Source organism: Eschscholzia californica, unplaced genomic scaffold (genome assembly GCF_041429995.1).
Source record: "Eschscholzia californica isolate CP2 unplaced genomic scaffold, dmEscCali1.0.p SCAF_2, whole genome shotgun sequence".
In the NCBI taxonomy this organism is placed as follows: Eukaryota; Viridiplantae; Streptophyta; class Magnoliopsida; order Ranunculales; family Papaveraceae; genus Eschscholzia; species Eschscholzia californica.
In genome coordinates, this window is record NW_028238309.1 from 20,509,636 (window position 1) to 20,532,786 (window position 23,151).

Sequence of the window (23,151 nt, forward strand, 5' to 3'; positions counted from 1 at the left end):
CCGATCGAAATTTGGACGGAGAAGTTATGAAAGAAAGAAATTGAGGGGCATTTCGGTCTTTGCTGGAAATTAGAAGATGTAGGGGAAATGGTGAAAGCACCCCTTGGCTTCTAAACCCAAACCCAAGCTCACAAGTCCAAAGAAGAAAAACAAGAAAAGATTTATGAGCACCCTTTTAAGGGTCAAAGTCAAAATATCTGACCAAGTGGACTAAGTTAAAGTGGACCAAGGGTTTTTGCCTTAAGTAGACAAAAGAGGAAAAGGGGAGTATAATTTTGGGGGGTCTTCTCCACTAGAGAGACTTAGGGTTCGTTTGATAGTGTGAAAATCTAATGGGAAAATCGATTTTCGTTCGAAAATGGATTTTTTGCTGTTGGATTGGCCACTTAAGATGTGAAAATCAATTTCTGACGGAAAATAAAGTGTGAAATGGTCTAAAATATTTTCCCACCTTTAAGATGGGAAAGTTGATTTCTCACATGGCGTTTCATGACGAGCTCTCTCTCCTCTCTTTAACCCCTAACTTCCTCTCTTTCTCTCTCCCACTTACATGATTATATTGAACCAGGTCCTAATATACTATCTCCCCCTTAAAATCCAGATCTTACGTAACCTATACCAAATCGATTGTAATGAACGAAGGTGAAGCATAACCAAATCGATTTATTGAATATCCAAATCTTTGAGAAAACCCAAAACCTAATCGATTGTAAAAAAGTATTGAACCATGATCTAATCGGTTGTATGGGATGATGATCAGAGAGTATACTTGATCAAATCAGTTGTTTTGCTGAAGCTTGAACAACGAATCTGTTGAACGATGACCAAATCGCTTCTATGGGCAAATCAAAGAGAATTTTTATCAAATTAGTTGTATTGTCGAAGCTTGAACCATTTGGGCCATAAGGGCGAAGTGACTTGCGTTTTTAAAGACACCCAAAGTTTACCCAGAACCAATCAAACAGTACAATATGAATTTCAAATGAGAAAGAAAGTTACCTTCTTTCCTATCAGAAAAGAGTCATTTTCTTTCCCACTTACAAACGGACCCTTAGGGTTTTGAAGTATTAGGAAGGTTTGAGAGTTAGAGAGAGGAAGAAGCCGACCAAAGCTTGGTAGGCCAACACACTAGGCCGCCAGAGCTTGGCCGTCAGAACAAGGGAAGATGCGAACAACAACTCAAGATCAAGAGAACTCCGTTGAAGTATCTCGTGTCTTTCGAAGCTTGCCCAGGACGACAAAAAAGCGAGTGGCAGTTCGGTTTTAGCTCGAGATTCTTCACGCCGGCACGGGACGTCAACAGTAGCTCGGGAGAAGAAAGATGCCGGCACGGGACAACAACATTCTCGACCGAACTTCAACTTTCATTTGGCCAGATTTGGTTGTGGTATTCCGACCATTATTTTGAAACTAAGGGTTTTCTTCTCTTGAGTCTCTTGGCTTGATTTTCTTAGTGTTTGCCTGTGATTTGGTGTTCAAATTCTAGAGAGAGAGAGCTTGTGCAAGCTTTCATGGTGGATTTTTTGTTGGAAGGAAGAAGATGCTACGGTTTGCTAAAGGGTCACCTAATGGACATTGTTAAGGGGAAATCGGAACATTGTTAAGGGAAGATCAACATCATATACATATTCATATTTTACGATGATCCTAGCCTCGCGCCTCATCGAAAAAAGGGAGATTTCCACCTTAACTTGTGTTTTTCTTTATCTTTTTGTCGTTTATTGTTTGTTTCGCCATGTCTAGCAAACTCTTGTAGCCGGATACTTATGAAACATGATTTGATGTGATGAATGACATGATTTGTTTAAATGTAAATTTTGTTGACTTCGTCTAATTTTTTAAATTATAAGCCTCAATCTTAATTGTCTATTGGCATATAGTTTGATAGTGCCTGCTTAGTTTGATAATCGATGCTTAGTAACTTTTGATCGATTATACTTAGTTTGACGTATTATACTTATTACTGTCATACTTGTTCATTGTCAACTCATTTGATAGTGTTGTTAGTTTGATAGTCGATACTTAGTAACTTTTGATTGAATATGCTTAGTTTGACATTTTATTCTAAGGATTGTCAATGTGGGTGAAGTTAACTAACTTTTAATGCTAATAGATAATTAGTATTTGTCACTATCGATCTTGTGGATCGAAGTATCCTCCTTACTCGATTCTTGCCCGACTCTTCTCCCGAATCTCTCCCACTTCTCACTTAGTTAGTTTAGTTTATTTGTTTCTTTAAAATCAATAAAACCCCATATCTTTATCTATCTAGTTTAGTCTGAGATAGTACGTGACACCTGGACCGGTGGTTCAGACTTTCTCGATATTAGAATTACCTCCCTATCATTGAGGATCAACCCCGGTCTTATCGAGTTTTATTACTTGACGCCCGCATACTTGCGCGTGCACTCTTTTTTGGGCGCATCATCAGACTAACAAGGATTTTTATATGGCTTGGTTGTCGCTTAGTAGTTCCATGCTAAAATATCTTATCAAGCCTTTTTTATGGCTTAGTTGTGGCCTACAGTTCCATTGTTAGACTAGCAATAATTTTGTGATTTTGTTATTGCTCAGCAGTTCCATTGCTAACCTATGAGGAAGTTTTCAACGACCTGATAGAGTAGGGGATTTATTTGTGCCTGACAAAGAAGCACTTAATATTCCTGGTAGAGACTAGCTTTATTTGTTCCCAGCAGAATATGGTTTAATACGTGTCTGATAGCGCAAAGCTTATTGTGTACCAAACGAGGCAGGGCGTAATCTGTGTTTGGCAAAGCAAGGTTTATTTATGCCTCACAGAGAATGGCTTAATTTGAGCCTGAAAAACATGGCTTAATTTGAGCCTGATAAAACATGGCTTAATTTATGTTCAGTATCTTTAAACTAAAAGGTGTGTCAACTTACCCAACCTTAGAGATTCTTTCCTTGTTATCATCTTTTTCATCTCTGCTAACTGTTGTATCATACGAGAGTTGAAGGTAAGTCCCTCTTCTTTTTCAGGCTCTGCTTCCAAAATAGGAGGTAGTGGCGCTCAACATCTTTCTTCTCTGCAGTAAATGTTGCTTACTCGTGTTCTTTTTGGACCCTCTCCAATTCCTTTTGCATTTCCTCTTGTCTTTTCTACTCAGTTGTTTGCTCTTTTTTCTATCGGGGTTTCTCAATGACTTCTATATCTCCATCGTTAAAAATGAAATGAGTGAACAGAGCAGTCAGAGTAGCAAACAAGTTTCTTACAAGAAATTGGTTATGTTTCCTCTTTGCCTTACTCTCTCTCTACTTTCTTATCTAGTATAACTCTTTTTGTACTCTCTGAAGGGTCATTTGCATCATAACCAGATCATCTGAGCCTCGTTTCTTTTTTTCTTCTCAGATGAGCTACTTATTCTGCTAAATCTCCATCTCTGGACATGGTGACACTAGATTCGAGTGATCAAATGTTTTTTGTGGTTGTATTCGAGATGACGAATGTTTAGGGTTGCTGAAGTGACAACCCCTTCCTCTAACGTCAAAGTGATGGTGTTAAAAAGTGGCTTCTTGGGTGCCCCTAAGAAATTAACATTGTATTCTTTGATTCCATTGGTTTTCTATGTTGTAATGGTAACTTGGTGTCGGGTACCTGCAAAGACACTCTGACACTCAAGTCAGTTTTGTGTGTAGGTTAGAAATTAATGGAATTCTTAAGATTGGATTCAGATCCCTTTTCAGGCCACCCTACGTTTTTATATAAGTTTGTATGGTGGCGGTAAATCACCTGTTTTGCTTATGCGGTTGTAAAACACTACCTTGATGCTAACAATAAGGGGAGGTTATTAGAGAATAATCTTTGATCATGTCTGTCTCTTCTTACTTGATCGTATCTTCGAACAATTATGGCTTGTATATAGAAAGCATATCTTTCACACAATCTGGCCCATGCAACTGCCATTTTCTGATGTTAAAATGTGTCACTTTGGTATCACTAAGAATAAATATGACTTGATGTTGTATCACGTCGTGATGAGTTAATCTGCTATGTTGATTTTGGCTACGATCAATCCTACTCCCACTCTCGCTCTTGGAAACTTAGACAGATAACCTGTAAGGAGTTTGGAAACCTCTATAACGCTCAAGACAGTCAGATTGCCTCTACAGTTAAAAGATTGATCATTCAATGAACCGTGGTGTTCGTACCTTGTTTAAGGTAATTTGATGCCCTTTTACAGATTTCTTTGGCCAACTGTTGATAGATGCTGACAATGAGGTGGTTGTGATCCACTAAATAATTGGATTGTAACTACTATTTAAGTAGTTATGAGATTTAGGGTTGCCTTCTGGAGTTATCTTGTATCTTGAATATCTAAAAGTTCCTCTGTTCTAGGATCCTTGATTGATACCTTTCCGAGTTTATAGGTCCCCTAGGAGATGTTTCCTCCTTTGAGACTCTTGATGCCCAAGTTAGGTGAAATACTCGAGATCTTTACTGACTGAGATCTTTGAAAGATTAGAGATTAAGTCGGTAAGCGTGAGGCACGCTTCTACCTTCCCATGTTTCGGGCTTAAGGTATCAACCTTGCTCACGTGGACCTACCTATCCTTCTTGCGAATCTCAGGGCAGACCTAGTTGTATTTGAGTTAGGGCTTAAGGCGCCCAGAACAATCATACTGATTCCCTAGTTTTGGGCTCGAGTGGCATACCTCCCCCGGATTCACCTCCTTCTTGACTTAACGCAGACTGGTCTGCTGGGCTTTTGGTCTTCTCTTGACTCACTGACTTTAGTCATCTAATGATCATTTTTTGGATCACCAGAAGTCCTGCCCCTCCTTAATCAAAAATAGAGAAGCTAAGGAGGAGAAGAACATAAAAGTCTTTCTTCCGGATTTTTCTTGTGCATGTGATCCACGCGTGGATTATGATGTTTCAATAACTTAAACAAATAAGTGTTTAAAGTTTCGGATATACTGAACCAGGGTAATGCGTGAAGCCCGGTTATTTTCCGCGTGACTTAAATATTTGGCAGTGCTTGGTGTTAGTGTCCGTTGCAGGACTCTTTCTCTAGAGATGCATTGTTGTGTTGACTTTTGTCGAACTTGTCCTTGAGTCCATTCGAAAGCGTTGAACATTAACACCTTTGCTTTGAACGGTGAGTTACATTCCTTTATTCTTTGATATTTTGAAGTCAAACTTTTGATCTTCTCATCACGCATTTTTTGTTTATTTTTTGGGTAACTAACCACAGTTAGGGTTGAGATTTTCTCCTGATTACCTGAACTTTGTGACGGATGCCCGGGTTTCGAAAGGCCCATGGGTGCTTGTGCCCAAAAGTGGGTAGGTCCCCCCGCCCTGACAGGATTTAGTGCGGGCTCGGGTGAAAAGGCCTACCCGACCCTCCACCCACACCCGAACAACCCGATAGATGCCTTTATACCCGCCCGTCTTGGGTAGCCCCGATGGGTTGCATATATACCCGCCTGTTTAAAACCCACCAAACACCCGTCCCCTTATAGGTAATAACAAACACTTGTTAGATGTAGATGCCCCTCCACCGTTGGATTTTAGGGTTTTTAAATATGTATTGGTTTGTGTGGTCTTTAGTTTTTAGTATATATATATGCATGGGATTGAGTTACTAAATAATCTCTTCACACTCTAAATTCTAAAACGCCTCTCTTCTCTCTCTCTAAGACACTAACTCTGCATCTCAGGCAATTTTTCCTCTTTAATCTTATGTGTAACATTGTAAGGACTAAGGGTGAAACAAACTTCAAGATCTGAAGATTTGTAAGCATTCGTTTTTAAATTTCTAATATTGATATTATAAAACTATGTTTGATCTTATTATTTTGTGCATATTAAGTATAAATGACTGAGTTTTTATTCCCCCTTGACTATTGCAGATTTGATGTCTTTGCTTACATCTTTTGGAATCATGTACATGCTCTTGCTTTCACAGATCTAAAGGTATATTTTAGATTTAAAGTCTTCGCCTTTTACATATTAAATTTTATGTTAGATCTGACATTATGTGTTCTTTACATGTGTATTCAACAATATCTGATGAAGATTCATGTCTATTTTACAGATCTGATGGTTACAGACCTCGGTATTAAGATCATGTGTCACTAAAGACCATGATTATAAAATCATAGTGATGAACTACTTTATTTTCAAAATCTGATCTTAGTATCTGGCTAAGGATATCAAGTTAATTGTTGAACCTATTTTATCTAATTTTTTATATGTTGAGATGCATGGCTGCCAGACTTACTGTTAGATAGTTTTTAAACGATTTATGCGTTATTTTGCCTGATTTGTTATGTATTCTCTTCACTCAGAGTATATTGGTCTGTTGAAATTTATTTATTAAAATGAAACAGATGTTGGAATATTCAATTGGTTTAGTAAAGAGCAATCACCATAGCAACTTGTATGGCTTATCTTTAAATCTTAAACTATAATTTGATGAATATTGTCGAGCAACATATTCTTTAAGTGGTTAGCAACTTGTATGACTCATTAATGTCAAATTGATGAGAAAAATCAAAAAGTTGTATCTAACCCTCATAAATTATATTACAATAACTTTTTTGAGGTATTTATTGATTTGTTAATATTGTGTTAATGAGACAATGTTGCTTTGTAAGTCAAATGGAATCAATAGAAGTTCCTTCTTCTGATCCAATCAATATGCAGCCCAATTATCCCATTATTAACATTGATCTTGTAGTACCTTCTGTTGGTGGAGACATACCTCCTGTTGTTGGAGATATCCCTCCTCTTGTTGTTGCAAATCCAGTAGAGCATGAAGAGTGTAATTCCACTAACAGAAAGAAAAAGGGCCTCTTGATGTGACACTAAAATGTCACATTTGGAGAGCCTAACTTAGACTAATTATTCATTTTCGAGTGTTATCAATAATATTTTATGTGTTTTTCATGTTAGGTACCTATTTTGAAGTTAGACGTGAAAATCGGAATAAAGGGAACGAATTGTCACTATCATTTCATGTGTCGAAAAGAAGAGAAAATGACTTCAAGCAAATCAAATTACAAGTGAAGGCAATGACGAGTCCGACGGTGAAAACGGAAGTCAATTCCGAGTTCGGACGGAGAAGATATGAAAGAAAGAAGCCAAGGTCTTTTCTTAAAGACACTCTCCTTTGTTTCTAGTTGGGAATCAAAGTCAAGCCCACAAAGAAAAGAAGAAGAAAGAAAGCAGTAGAGATTTTAGAGGCACCTCTTTAGGGTCCAAGATGAAATGGTCTAAAGACTTAGTCAAACTTTGACTAAGTCTAGGGTTTGACTCAAGTTTGAGAAAGGGGTCAAAGGCTACTATTCATCTTCTTCTTCATTTCATCAAAGGAAAACCAAGCAAGAAGAAGGAGAAAGAGGGACTAGGGTAGTGCTTGAAGTTTTAGGGTTTCTAGAGCTTGAAGTTTGAAGAGAAAGGCAAGAGAGAAGGTGAAGGGGGACCGGCCAAGCTAGGCCGCCCAGCACTAAGGCCGGCCAAAGCTTGGCCGGAACAGCAGCTCGGGAAAGCATAGAGCACGGGCAGCACGAGCAAGACGCGTCCTCAGCAGCAGTAGCTTCCACGGGACGCGTCTGAGCTCGGTTGTGCACATTCCAAGGCTCGGGACAGTTGCTCGTGTGGAGGGACAACAGCTCGGGTTTCTTCATGAGCTCGGGATGAAGTGTACCAGCTAGGGACGGGCATTGGAGAGCTCGGCCACAAGCTATCTTGCTCGGGACGAAGCTCACAAGCACGGGACGGCTGCACTCGGCTCGGAACAGTACATCTCTTGGCCGGATCTAGGGTTTTGGCCGGATTTAGTCACCTTCTTTGGCCGGAGTTTTCTAGGGTTTCCGGCCACTTTATTGGCCGGAAAACTTAGGGTTTTTACTCCCCTCATCCTTGGCTAGCTTCCCATGTAGTTTGATTTGATTTTGGACAAGAAATTTCTAGAGAGAGAAAGTTAGGGTTAGCTTTAATGGAGGTTGTGTTCTTAATGGAGAAGATGATGGCGGTCGCTATGGGGAACCCAGAAATTGCTAAGGGGAGATCGGCTGCAACTAAAAACTCATATTTTCCGACGATCTTAGCCTCGAACCATCATCGAAAAAGGGGGATTCTCTCACCATTTCCTTTCCATTTCTTATTCAATCACCATATTTAGCTAACTTTAGTGTGTCGATTATATGAGATGAAATGTGATGAATTCGTGATCATGTTTAATATGATTTGACGTTTTGATTATAATTGATGTTCATTTATTTCGATTATCGTTTTGATCGTATTTTCATGTGTCTTGTCAAACACTTCGCATAGTTAATAGACGAAACGAAGTATTCGATATCGATCGTAGTCTAAGTCATATTTTCATGTGTCTTGTCATGCACTTCACATAGTTAGGCGACTAGACGACACTTTCGATGACTCGGGATTAGCCGATTTAGACGTTTGTTTGACTAAGTATGATCTCCGGATATACGTAGTACTTAGAGACATCTACTTTAGGAGTCGAATATCGATTGTACCTCGACACATTAAATCGGACTACACATAGCCGTAGGTTTATCATTATGGATTCCCGGACTTCGACACCTCTCTCACTTATTTGTTGCCCGAATCGAGTCTCACTGTCTCCCGACTCTTGTTCCTCCGAACTCTTCTCTCGAATCTCTCTCGCCCGTTTACTTTTATCGTTTAGTTTAGTTTATTTTACTTGTTTGCTTTATTCTCTTATCACCTTATTCCATCAAACCCCCATTTATCTTTGTTTCTTTTCCTTTTTAGTCTAAGTTAGTTAGTGATATCTAGACCGGCGAACGAGACCATTTCGATATCCAAACTACCTTCCTATCCTTGGATCGATCCCGGCTTTGCCGGATTGCTACTTGATACCTCCGCTTGGGTGTGCAACCTTTTCGGGTGCATCAAGTTTTTTGCGCCGCTGCCGGGAATAGGTTTAGTAGTTTGAATAGCGTTAGTTGTTTTGTTCATTAGTTTAGTGTTATTTGCTTCTTAGACGTCTTTATTTTGTTTTATACTTTCTTAATTTCATTTTCTTTTAGGTACCATTACAAGAAAAGAGCCAAAAGTGACATAAAGGCGAAGGAAAAGGAAGGATTCGAGAAGCTTAAGAAGAAAGACGAACGAAACGAGAGGAGCACTCGATAGTATCGCATTCTATCTCATCCGTTTTACTTGTGTGTGATTGTTTAGTTCTATAAGTGTTTGTTCCCATTTTTGCGATTGTGTGTTAGTATCCTTGAATATTGTGATATCATGGCAAGTTGGTCATTTGATGAGATTGACCTTATGCGAACTCTGTCCAACACTAGTCGACCATCTACAAGTCATCAGGATTACTCAAACTTATATAGGAGTGGTCCGACTAGTGATAGGAATAGACGAGTTGAACCTGACCGACCTAGGATGACCATGGGTGAATATCGACGAATGTATGGAGTCGGTCAGACTCGTCATGAACATGGTTTTAGGAATTATGAGCATGAGGGTAATCAACCCCGTAAGAGTCTTCGAGACTATCGACAAGAATTTGGTATGACCACACCTTCATGTATGAATTTGTCATTTGATGAAGACCGTAGTTCTATTAGTATTGATCGACCACGTCGAAGTCTTCGTGGCTATCGACAAACATATATGAACGGTTCACTTAGTGAATACAATTCCCGACTCGATGATTCTACTCAAAGAGTCGAGTCTAGGTATCTACATGAAGGTAGTGAAGAAAGGACCATGGAGACCATTAGCCCGGTTTGTGCTATTTGTGCGAGCTTAGACCATTTGACCGACTATTGTCCCATGATCCGTGTTCCGCGAGAGTCTTCGTCTAGTTATACTCATGTGCCTTATTACGAGGAGATGTCTGAAGAGACTCTCCAATTAGTTTTAGAGTATCAGACTAGGTTCAATCGAGATATAAAAGAGATCACGGAATGGATTCTCAATATTGTTGATAGAATTGAGTCGGAACCTATTGTCGACGAGGAAGGGGTTTGCGGACCCCAAACTCAAGAGGAGACTATGAATGATGGTGAGGGTAATACACCTAACTCTAGTCTTAAGTTAAATGTCGATGAAGCTCCTGATAGACCAATTGAGATTGAACAGACCAATGACCCTTGTTGCTCACTCCCTCGACCATTGTCATCTCACCATGATCAAACTACATTAGATTTTAATGTTCAGGATGACAGCTCTAAGAGCAAGTTTGGGGATGACACGTTGTTAAACTTTCCAATTTTTAGCACTTGTGATTACTTGGATGGGTTATGTAGAATGGAAGGTGTTATGCCTAACTTTGATGCTCCCGATGCCTTTAAGGACGTCGATGACATAGTAGCTAGAGAGATAGCGGATAGCTTGTTGGATTATTTGCCTAAGGAAATTATGGACCTTGACTTGGTCCCCGAGCCTACTGCCTTACCCTTAGAGTCTAGTTCGACCTTTCACATGATCTCAGACTCGGTTGTTGACCCCTTCTGGGACACTTCGGACGTCTTCCCTAGCATGTCTAGGGACTTAGTTGATGTTTTATCTACTAAGCTTGAGTTTGACTTTTTGCCTTCGACTGACTTCCTCTCACTTCACTTATATGTCGATCCTTTTGACGACTTCTTAGTCGTCGCTCCTAGCATTCGTGCATCCACTAAGTTTGGGGATGGCCTCTTTTCGCTTTTCGTCTCACCTGCACTTATTTGCTTCGATATTATTGTGAGACTTTTAGCATGTGTATATAGTTTTCTTTGGGTTGACCCCCAAATCTTCCGGCTTTTACTATATGATCATTAGCCGATTAAGATGAGTCTTGATGTTTGTGGGTAGCATCTCTGGAAACCCTCCACGAGACATAACTCGTGCTCTTGTGTGACAACAAGAGAATCAAAGGCTAATTGCATAGCTCAATGCAATCGTGTATACCCGCGTTAGTGGTAGACTTTATATGGTCATGTTTTTATGTGCTTCACTCTCATGATATTTGGTGATATTTTAGGAGCATTTCTTATATGTTTTAATTCTAAGGCGTGGTTTGTTCCAAGTTTGGTGATGGCGCAAGCTTGGCATCAACTTGGAACCTCTTTATACATGAGCCTTGGTAGTATCATTTTTTGTCTCCTTCGGTGATGGTAATATCTCTCCACTCTTCTCTTTAAATTGATGTGACTCTTTATCTTTTGGTGAGTGTATGTTTAGAACATTGAGGACAATGTTAGTTTTAAGTTTGGGGATGCGGGATATGACCATAACCAATGCATGACCATGGGTTTCAAAGACAAAAGGGTTCAAATTAGCCAAAATTTAAAAATTTTGAACATTTTGAGTAGATTTGCATGTCATTGTAGTGATAGTTTTAAGAACGTTGATGCATATGTATCGAGTTGATGGGTTTTGTGATTGCTAATGGTCTTTGCATGAAAGTCGAGTCTTTGAGTGTTTGTGTTATACTATGGGAGTAACATCTTAGTGAAGAAGAAACATCTCTAAGAAACCTAGAGTAGTCATTAGTGGAGACTTAACCCATGTGAGAGCTCAAAGCCTAAATTGTCCTTCGAGTGTACTCTTCCGCGCTAACTCCGAGTAGAATGAAGAGCTACTCAACCTCGTAACTATTAAAAGAGCTCATTTGATCTCGTGTGCTCAACTTTCTTAGCCACTAGGAGTGACATTAGGATAGCGAATTAACCTTGCCCTTGTAGTCCATGAAACCCAATAAGAGTGTCAACTAGAGGGAGGCGGATACTCCATCACCATCCATCATCTTATATCCCGAGAATGAAGACATGAGAGGAAAAGAATGAAGAATGTCAAAGCAAGTATGAAATGGAAAAAGTTGATTGCAAGAATATAGTATTGTGTGAGTTATGTTTGTTTTATGTGATTTTGTGTTATGAAAAAAAAAAAAGAAAAAAAAAAGTGAAAAAAAAAGAAAAGAAAAGAAAGAAAAGAAAAAAAGAAAGAAGAAATAAAGTGGTTCATCAGTATGTTTGAGCGTGTGTTAGCTCTTTTTGTGGGTGTAATGTGATTGTACATATGTGTTGATGTTTGTGTTCATGAATAAGTATTCGAGGCAAGAAACTAATGTGGAAATGCTTAAGAGGTTCTATCATGAGGAGGTCGACATTCTCGGGAATCCACCATCATTAATCCATCTCTAGTATCCGCTAAACTTTAGAAGGCATTTTTAGAGGGTAGAATGGGTGAGAAGGGTGAGTGAGCTTCCCCACTCTATTTAGTGGCTAATTCTTTTTCGAAGATCATTCGTTCCAAAATGTTGTCCTCACCCCTTTTTATGTGTTGAGTCCATGTTAGTGATCACACTCACACATACGAGCGAACCATTCTTGAGTGATTTCATATTTGGAGTGTATGTCCGTGAGGCCGAAGTCGAGGCGAAATGTACTAAACTATGAATCAAGGCGTTGTGGCTTCGGAACATAGATGTTGCTCATTATGGTATGACACTTGCACTTTAGGGTAAGATCATTAGTGAAGGGACCTTTAGCTTTTACAAGAACTTATTTACTTGATTCATTATGTGTTGACATGCTTAAACCCTTTACTAGATGAACCATGCTTATTTATGATTTGGATGTTGGACCCTTGTGTAATTGAAACCATGATGTTTGTGGGTGTCATCTATGGAAACCCTCACGAGACAACACTCGTCCTCTAGGGGTAACCTAGAGGTTTAAAGGCTTGTTGCATACGCTAAATGCAACCGGGATGCCTCCGAAAGTGAGTTAGGCTTTTATTTTGTTTTATGTGCTCGAGGACTAGCAAAGTTTAAGTTTGGGGATCTTGATGTGACACTAAAATGTCACATTTGGAGAGCCTAACTTAGACTAATTATTCATTTTCGAGTGTTATCAATAATATTTTATGTGTTTTTCATGTTAGGTACCTATTTTGGAGTTAGAAATGAAAATCGGAATAAAGGGAACGAATTGTCACTATCATTTCATGTGTCGAAAACGAGAGAAAATGACTTCAAGCAAATCAAATTACAAGTGAAGGCAATGACGAGTCCGACGGTGAAAACGGAAGTCAATTCCGAGTTCGGACGGAGAAGATATGAAAGGAAGAAGCCAATGTCTTTTCTTAAAGGCACTCTCCTTTATTTCTAGTTGGGAATCAAAGTCAAGCCCACAAAGAAAAGAAGAAGAAAGAAAGGAGTAGAGATTTTAGAGGCACCTCTTTAGGGTCCAAGATGAAATGGTCTAAAGACTTAGTCAAACTTTGATTAAGTCTAGGGTTTGACTCAAGTTTGAGAAATGGGTCAAAGGCTACTATTCATCTTCTTCTTCATTTCATCAAAGGAAAACCAAGCAAGAAGAAGGAGAAAGAGGGACTAGGGTAGTGCTTGAAGTTTTAGGGTTTCTAGAGCTTGAAGTTTGAAGAGAAAGGCAAGAGAGAAGGTGAAGGGGCACCGGTCAAGCTAGGCCGGCCAGCACTAAGGCCGGCCAAAGCTTGGCCGGAACAGCAGCTCGGGAAAGCATAGAGCACGGGCAGCACGAGCAAGACGCGTCCTCAGCAGCAGTAGCTTCCACGAGACGCGTCTGAGCTCGGTTGTGCACATTCCAAGGCTCGGGACAGTTGCTCGTGTGGAGGGACAGCAGCTCGGGTTTCTTCATGAGCTCGGGATGAAGTGTACCAGCTCGGGACGGGCATTGGAGAGCTCGGCCGGAAGCTATCTTGCTCGGGACGAAGCTCACAAGCACGGGACGGCTGCACTCGGCTCGGAACAGTACATCTCTTGGCCGGATCTAGGGTTTTGGCCGGATTTAGTCACCTTCTTTGGCCGGAGTTTTCTAGGGTTTCCGGCCACTTTATTGGCCGGAAAACTTAGGGTTTTTACTCCCCTCATCCTTGGCTAGCTTCCCATGTAGTTTGATTTGATTTTGGACAAGAAATTTCTAGAGAGAGAAAGTTAGGGTTAGCTTTAATGGAGGTTGTGTTCTTAATGGAGAAGATGATGGCGGTCGCTATGGGGAACCCAGAAATTGCTAAGGGGAGATCGGCTGCAACTAAAAACTCATATTTTCCGACGATCTTAGCCTCGAACCATCATCGAAAAAGGGGGATTCTCTCACCATTTCCTTTCCATTTCTTATTCAATCACCATATTTAGCTAACTTTAGTGTGTCGATTATATGAGATGAAATGTGATGAATTCGTGATCATGTTTAATATGATTTGACGTTTTGATTATAATTGATGTTCATTTATTTCGATTATCGTTTTGATCGTATTTTCATGTGTCTTGTCAAACACTTCGCATAGTTAATAGACGAAACGAAGTATTCGATATCGATCGTAGTCTAAGTCATATTTTCATGTGTCTTGTCATGCACTTCACATAGTTAGGCGACTAGACGACACTTTCGATGACTCGGGATTAGCCGATTTAGACGTTTGTTTGACTAAGTATGATCTCCGGATATACGTAGTACTTAGAGACATCTACTTTAGGAGTCGAATATCGATTGTACCTCGACACATTAAATCGGACTACACATAGCCGTAGGTTTATCATTATGGATTCCCGGACTTCGACACCTCTCTCACTTATTTGTTGCCCGAATCGAGTCTCACTGTCTCCCGACTCTTGTTCCTCCGAACTCTTCTCTCGAATCTCTCTCGCCCGTTTACTTTTATCGTTTAGTTTAGTTTATTTTACTTGTTTGCTTTATTCTCTTGTCACCTTATTCGATCAAACCCCCATTTATCTTTGTTTCTTTTCCTTTTTAGTCTAAGTTAGTTAGTTATATCTAGACCGGCGAACGAGACCCTTTCGATATCCAAACTACCTTCCTATCCTTGGATCGATCCCGGCTTTGCCGGATTACTACTTGATACCTCCGCTTGGGTGTGCAACCTTTTCGGGTGCATCACCTCTACACTATGTGACATGTGAGATTTTATCGAGATTCCTGATCCTAATAATGTTGATAGAAAGAAATAACTTGCCCAATGTAAAGATCCAAAGTCGAAAAGTAGCACGAGTCATTTTATTCGGCATACTGAGTCTTGTTCCAAAAACATAAAGTTGATTTAAAACAATCAACAATTGCTCAAACTCAACATGTAACTCTTGCCTCCTTTAGGTACAATCAAGTTCGTGCTCGCGATAATATGTGTAAGGTAATCATCATGTTGGAACTTCCATTTCAATTTGTTGAAGACAAGTTTCATGAATTCTGCATACGTGATAGCTTTCATCCTTCTTGTACAAAATTCTCAAGAGATACTGTTAGAAGTGAGCTTCTTAAGTTTTTCAGTGATGAAAAGAAATTGTGAAGAAAATGTTTGCCTAATGTCCTGGAAAGATATCACTAACTTCTAATTTTTGGAGATCCAATGAGAACCGTAGTTACATGGCCCTTACTGTATAGGTTTTGATTGGGTAGTTTATAAACGGATAATTGCTTATTGTCTTCTTGATAAAAACCCATACTAGTGATCATATTGGGCAACTTGTATATGAAAAGGTTTGTGAATGAGGGATCTCTCATAAAGTTTTTCCTTTGTTGCTGGACAACGCAAGTGCTAATCTTCCTCTTCGTGGAGAGCTTCTTCATATGTGATGTTGTTGCCATATACTGAATTTGGTGGTACAAGGTGGTATGAGGGCTCAATAGTTTAAAGATATGTTATCTAACTTGAAGAGAAATATTGAGTATATCATGGTATCTGAGGTAAGGTATGCACAATATCGAGCCTTATGTATTTCCAACGTAATGACACCAAGAAAACTTCAACTCGATGTTAAACACAGTTGGAATTCCACTTATTTCATGCTTAAGAGTGTCGTTCCATACATGATTGTTATGACTCAATTCTTATTTCATTGAGCTTGCCCCATGTTCATTAACTGAAGAAGATTAAATGTACGATGAACTACTTTGCAAAATCTTAAAACTTTTTAATGAAGCGACAAACTTATTCTCTTGTGTTTCATATGTTACCTATATTCTTGTGCTTGAGTACTTGTTGGATATTGGTTTTGTTTTCAAGGAGAACAAAAGTGACCCTTTATATAACGACATTGTTCGTGCGATGGAAGCCAAATTTGTGAAGCATTGGTTTGAAACCCGTCTTCTATTTGGTATATCTTGTGTATTAGACCCAAGGGTTAAAATGAAGGTAGAATTAGTGTTGGAATAGTTGGAGTATTCCTTTGAAACGTGTGCTCATAATATCAAGTGTTGTACTTCCCAGACTTTTTGGTTGATTGTGAGCTGCAGGAATTGAATACTTCAACTACCCATGTTGCTGGTCCTGTTGTTGAAGATGTGCATCTTCTGGTCGTGGCGCATTCCGAAGAAGTAATGGCCGAGGTTGAAGGGACCCAATTGTTGCTGCCTCCGAGGAACTTTCTAGGTATAAGTAAGAACCAGAACCTATAGTTGAAAATGTTGACAAGTTTAATATCTTAGGTTGGTGGGCTGATAATGAGAAAAGATTTCCAATTCTTTCTGCTATTGCTCATGATGTACTTTTTGTTTCTGTTTCAACGGTTGCGTCGGAATCTGCTTTCTCGTCTAGGAAGCGTATACTTGGTGATTATAGGAGTTGTTTGACTCCTGATATGCTGGAGTGTTGTGTTATTTTGAAAGACTAGTGGAAAGATCAGTATAATGGTTTGTTGAAGATCTTTAATCCTCTTGGTGATGGCTTTGTTTGTGATGATCACCTGGTGGTTCTACCTTAAATGTAGATGTTGGTGGAGTTGGTCTTCCAACTGTTGATGGGGGTAGGGGAGGTGCTTCCACAGATGTTGTCGGGGCTGGTCCTAGAAATTGATTCCCACTTCCAAGTAAGATTTCATCTTTTTATGTTTAATTCATTTTTTAATTTTCACCTTCTCTTCAAAGAATTTTGCTCATTTGTTGTTTACTGTTTATTTTAGGGAATCAATCTTTTGATCTTTTGTATTGCAATCTATTGAAGTTAGATTGCAGCTACCAAAGTACCTGATGTTTTGAATCTGTTGGGATTTGGGAAGTTGTGGCTTGTATATATACTAAAATAACTTATGAAGATGTTCTCTTGTCGGCATTTAGCTATCGGTATGAAATGACATCAATTTTGAATGGTAAAAATTTGAGTGTCATGAACTTAGTATTTTTGTGTCTGACTTTGATTTTATATTTTTTTTAGACTCCGGAATTGTTTGGGATGGTTCAACAAGTATATCGGCAGATCAGGAAGGATTGGCCACAAGGGTTATTAGATTATATATTCAGTGGACTTTAGCTACCTTTTGATCTTACTGTGGTTAGTGTTTTGTCTTCTAATTCATGTTAGTACTTTTGATTGAGTCACATTTGGTTTTAGTATTTACTTTAGGTATCTAATTTGTAGGCACTGAATGTGTTTATCGGTTGAGTTGTTGAGACTTTTTTCTTACAACATTAGTAATTTGGTCTCTGGATTTGTCTGTGAATCAGTTAAAAAATAGTAATCTTTTTTTTTTGTTGATTCAATTTCTCAAATGGTATAATATCCTTAAATTTCTCATATGTTAAACTTGATGGGTTGAATGAAGGAGATCCTTCGACCAAAGATGCAATGCGAGAAATTTGTCGGATAAGACAATTAATGAAGAAGATCATCAAGTCCGGACAATTGATGAAGGAGGTGATTTGGAGCCAAATGGGCACAACCAAGCTTTGCCTTGTGGCCCCTTAGAGGCCGGCCTGCCCAAGATGGGCTTCTTTTGGCCGGCCAATAATATGGAATTAGGAAAATATAAACTAGTTTCTATTTTCGACCATTTCCTTAATGTTATTCAAAAGGGACTTTTTAGAAACCAAATTAGAGTTGGACTCAAATTAGGATTCTATATAATGTCTCTTAGAGACTTGAATAAGGTGTGGAAGAATTTTCAAGGAGCTTTCTTTTCTACAACATCAAGTAGAGAAAGAAAGAGAGATTATTTTCAACTATCTATCTAGTCTTAAAGAAGAAGTTTCTTCAAATCAAACCACCATTGGTGTTCTAGCTAGCAACAAGGTGGAAGATCAAATTGATCATTCGGATGTCTTGAGTAGAGGACCAACACTTGGAGCTCTTGGTCTTCACATTTGATTGGCAAGGTTCGAGGGAAAATTTAGCGATTAAGGTAATCTCTAACTCTTAGTTAATTATTAGCTTATGCATGTGATCCTGAGAATACTAGGGTTAGACATTAGATGTCTGAGATTCCGCTTAGAAGACTAGAAGTCACCATTACCCCACATTGAATAATTAAATTCCAAAGGAGGAAGGTTAATTATGAAATTGAGTACCGTTCAAGTGAAGTTTCTTAATATTTTATATATTAATTATTTTTTAACAAATTAACATATTTTATTGCGTCACCCGAAGTCCGAACGGTCCGATGCCCGGATAACCCATCTCCATAACCAGACTTGGGCAGACTTTCATCATAAAAATATTTAAATTTGCCCGCCCGATTTATCTAAGTGCCCGAATGATGAAGGAGCACAAATACCCGACCCACCCGAGCCTGAAACCTAACTACCCGTGGGTATCCATACTCGCTCGATTCCCACACCTGAACACGATACCTATTCTGTCAGGCGTGAGACGCATGTCTTCTTTTTGTTGGATCATGACATTAGTCGTTTCTTGTCACATTAACGCTATGCCTGACTTGATCAAAGGTCTGCCGCGATTTCTTAATTACAACGCTATTTTGACTTAGTCAATTTTCGAGGCGTTTTTATGCTATATCTTTTAATGCTCCCTTATGTCGATGTCTTTGCTCTTCACCTTCCCTCTATAAATAGCATGCTTGTTTTCGTTTTTCTTCACAAATAACTTTTTCTAAGTTGTTTTTTTCTTTAAAATTTCTCCTCAAGTCTTCTGATTTATTGATAGTATTACAAATATCATATTATCTCACGTACCATCTCCATATATAACATCACCTATCATCTCTCAGTCTCTTCTTTAGTTTATTAAATTATATTAGAGGCAGGAATGGATCCTAGGGGGTGGTCGCACCCCCTGGATCCTCCCGGAAAAATAACAGTAGTAGTAATTTTTTTTGTATATTGGTATATATAAATATATATATGTAATGATGTATGAGTTTGACATGAAGAAGTGTCTGGATTAATGGTCAGGGTGCGGGTTAGAGTTTGCCTGTGAGTACATGGGATCAACTCCCATCATAAGCATTTTTAGTAATATATATATATATATATATATATATATATATATATATATATATATATATATATTAAAACAGGTCAGTCGGTTATTCAAGGGATAAGTCTGACCGTCCATTTTATTTTAGAGATTTAGTTGGGAACACATCCGACGGATGATATAAAATCTTTTTGTGTAAATAGACTAAAAAAAGAAGGGTAACTATGTAAATGAACCAAAATTGGTTAGAATAACTACCCACATATTTCTCTCCCTATTTTTTTTCTCACACGGAATAGAAAATCGTGGAGAGAGCTAAATACCTAACCCACTCTCCCATATCTTCCTAATTTCTCTCGTAACCCCCTAACTATTTCACTTAAAATTGAAATTAAATCTCCCAATTTTTTTTATCAAATCTTTTCTGTTAGTGATATTTCTTTCATAAATACAGTTTTCCCTCTCTCCTCCTTAAACACACGGTTTTTCCATCTCTCCTCTTTAAACATTTGAACATACGGTTATCTCTCCTCTATTAATTTTGGAATAAGATTTACAAATTAAGGGAAGTTAATGTAATTTATGTCAGTTATCTCTCCTATTGATTTTGGAGTATGATTTACAAATTAAGGAAAGTTAATGTAATTTATGTTGTAATTTAAATTTATGTTTCTCCTCCTCAAAGGCGTTAGCCAAGAGGGATCTTCCCCGTCCGTAGGACGGGGAGGAAACCTAGTATTAATATATATATCTAATCATGTGTCCAAATTATAACAAGAAGAGCTTGACTCAGTAGTTGTGGGCTTGTGGCGACAATTGTGGGATCAACACCCACCGTATACATTTTTAACTATTTTAATTTTTATATCTTTTTTTACTTGGAAAAGCAACTTCATTCAAAGCACAAAGTGCAAGTTCAAGATACAATGAAGTTAACATAATAACTAACTAGTTACACCTCACAGACCGAGGGGCCTAATACAAAAGAAGAAAATCAAATCATATGTACAAATTATAGTAGGAAGAACTTGGCTCAGCGGCTGTGGGCTTGTGGCCACGAGTGGGAGCTTAAGATCGTGGGATCAACACCCACATTATGAATTTTTGACTATTTTAATTTTAATGTTTTACTTTGGAAAAGCAACTTCAAAGCACAAAGTGCAAGTTCAAGATTCAATGAAGTTAACAAAAGAACTAACTAGCCACACCTCACAGACCAAGGGGCCTAATACAAAAGAAGAAATCAAGGAGTGAGGGTTGCTTGTGAAACTTCATGCACTGACGTGTTATCCACACGTAGAACGGATGGGATTTGGACCCACTCAAAACCTGCTAAGATATGTTTCGCATCCAGAACCGTTGATCTAATTGTCCATGGGATGCAATCTGGTTTGTCCATTACCGCTAAGATAATAAGTTGGGCATCTACCTATATATAAGTCTAGATTGGCCACACATTGACAAGCCAGAAGAAGAGCTGCGACTTCACTTTCTATGGCCGATCTAGGGTTTATTCTTCAACTTTCTTGCTTGGGAAACAATTCCTCCTAATGCATTCATAATCACTACTCCCAGCGAAGCCCCTTGATTGTTAAATAACCCGTCGAAATTAATCATAACCGAATCAGTGGTGAGTAAAGTCGATTATGCAGACATTTCAAAACATGAACTCTCGTAAAGGTTAACTGTGTTTGTAATCGTTGATGTATTTATATAATAATGAATACAAATATTTTGTTAATTATTGTGTTTGTAGAAAAACGTTTATTTAAATATATAAATCGGTGCCTCTAAGTAAAATTCCGGAATAGGTCCCTGATTAGAGGCAATATTTTCACTACATTATTTTTTTTTTTTTTTGGAGAACACTACAATACTTAATTAATATATACCCGTTATGGAATGTAGAGGAATAATAATATAACTCAGTGCATATCAAAGAAAGTCTGAGGCATGACGTGATCCTATTAAACGACCCTTAACCCTTATTGGTGTAATCATCATGTCACTAATTATTCTTAAAACATATTACATATTTAATTACTAAAGGTTAAAGCATATATTCTATCTCACACTTTCTTCACTTTGTATTAGAACAAAGTTCTCAAGGTCGATCTCCCATTGGTTTCTCATTCAAACAACATGCAATTCTTTTTCATTCTTTGCCTTGTTGGATTCCTTTGGATATGATTAGTTTTCTAAAGTAATTAGTATAAGCTTAGAATCTGTGCTATTTTCACTAAGGTTAAATGAGATTTTTTGTCCTGATTCTTTTTTTTGTCTTTGCTAATAATGCATGGGTTAAATAGTGTGGCCAATATATATGATCAAAAAATACTTTATATAGACAAATATCAGAGCTCCTGCTATTTTCTTCAAAACAATGAGAGTAACTTGGACATTCATTTTAGTTCAACAAAAAAAAAACTTCCACATTCATTCACTCGTAGACAACGTTGCCCATTTCAAAACTTGAAAATTATGGGTGGAGTAATATATCATACATGACCACTCTCAAGTTGGAGATGGACAACATTGTCTATTTTTTTTATATAGAAAATCTAGTTTTTTTTTGTGGAAAGATTATCACCTACTTCATGTACGAACTAAATTATGAAAGACGGACCCACATCAAAATTTGACTCCCCACTCCCAAAATTTTAGCCACCCTTGTATTTGGTCTTTTGAGTCTTTTAAGGTTTTTTCGTTGAAGATCTTAAATGAGCAATTTAGCAATACTCTCTCACTACTAATGTATAATTAGCGTTAACCCTTTTTTTATTGGATATCAGTGAAACCCTCTTTTTTACATTTAAAAGTACGAAAACACCCTTATGTTTACTGTTTTATCTATCTTTTTCTTCGATCTCTTATTCTTCGATGTTTTGTCGGCGTATCTTCATTTTTCACCTACTCTTTTCTCTCTTATCTATCTTTTTTTTAACTCTATGCTAGTAAGCTCAGGGTTACCTTTTAACTTGTGGGGAGAGGCTATTCTGTCTGCCTGTTATGTGCTTAACAGAGTACCCTCTAAAACACAAGATAAAACTCCATATGAACTAAGGAAGGGTAGAAAGCCTAGCTTTAAACACTTAAAAGTGTGGGGGGTGTCTGGCAAAGGTTGCAATACCTTTACCTAAAAGATCTAAGATAAGACCTAAAACTATAGATTGTGTATTCATAGGGTATGCACAGAACAGTAGTGCCTATCGCTTTCTAGTGATAAATTCTTTCGTCGACAGCATAAACTCAAACACGATTCTAGAATCAAGAGATGCTGAGTTTTTTGAAAACACTTTCCCTAGAGAGAGTGAGACTCTTAAAAGGAAAGACCCTGAGTCTAGTCGACCTTCCACTAGCTCAGATACTCCACTCTCAGATGATGAACCTAGAAGGAGTAAGAGAGCTAGGACAGAACACAGTTTCGGTCCTGACTTCCTCACTTACCTGACTGAAGCTGAACCCCAAACATACAGTCAGGCAATGACTTCTCCAGATGCTCCATTCTGGAAAGAAGCGGTAGTAAGTGAGATGGACTCCATAATACAAAACAACACTTGGAAACTCGTCGATTTACCTCCAGGTTCCAAAACCATATGAAGTAAATGGATCTTTAAGAGGAAACGAAAACCAGATGGCACAGTAGAAAAATACAAAGCTAGGTTAGTAGCCAAAGGGTTCAGACAGAAAGAAGGACGTGACTTTTTTGACACTTATTCTCCTGTCACACGGATCACTTCGATTAGAATTCTAATAGCAATCGCAGCAATCTACAACCTAGAGATACATCAAATGGATGTAAAAACTGCCTTTCTAAATGGTGAATTAGAAGAAGAGATCTACATGGACCAACCAGAGGGGTTTGAGGTCAAGGGGTTAGAGAACAAAGTCTGCAAACTCATTAAATCCCTATATGGTCTTAAACAAGCACCGAAACAATGGCATGAAAAATTTGATCAAATAGTATTAGAGAATGGGTTCAAGATTAA

At 38.3% G+C, this 23,151-nt stretch overlaps 1 long non-coding RNA gene across 2 annotated transcripts; it reads left to right on the top strand.

The window, feature by feature from the left end:
- The first annotated feature begins 5,626 nt into the window (after positions 1 to 5,626).
- On the top strand, positions 5,627 to 17,397 carry LOC147556806 (uncharacterized). Of its 2 annotated transcripts, none has more exons than XR_015233595.1 (5): positions 5,627 to 5,758; positions 5,875 to 5,938; positions 15,109 to 16,820; positions 16,914 to 17,073; positions 17,165 to 17,397. It is a non-coding gene; the product is annotated as an uncharacterized LOC147556806 (long non-coding RNA). The 2 variants fall into 2 exon arrangements; XR_015233596.1 differs by having other exon boundaries at positions 16,249 to 16,820.
- The last annotated feature ends 5,754 nt before the right edge of the window (positions 17,398 to 23,151 follow it).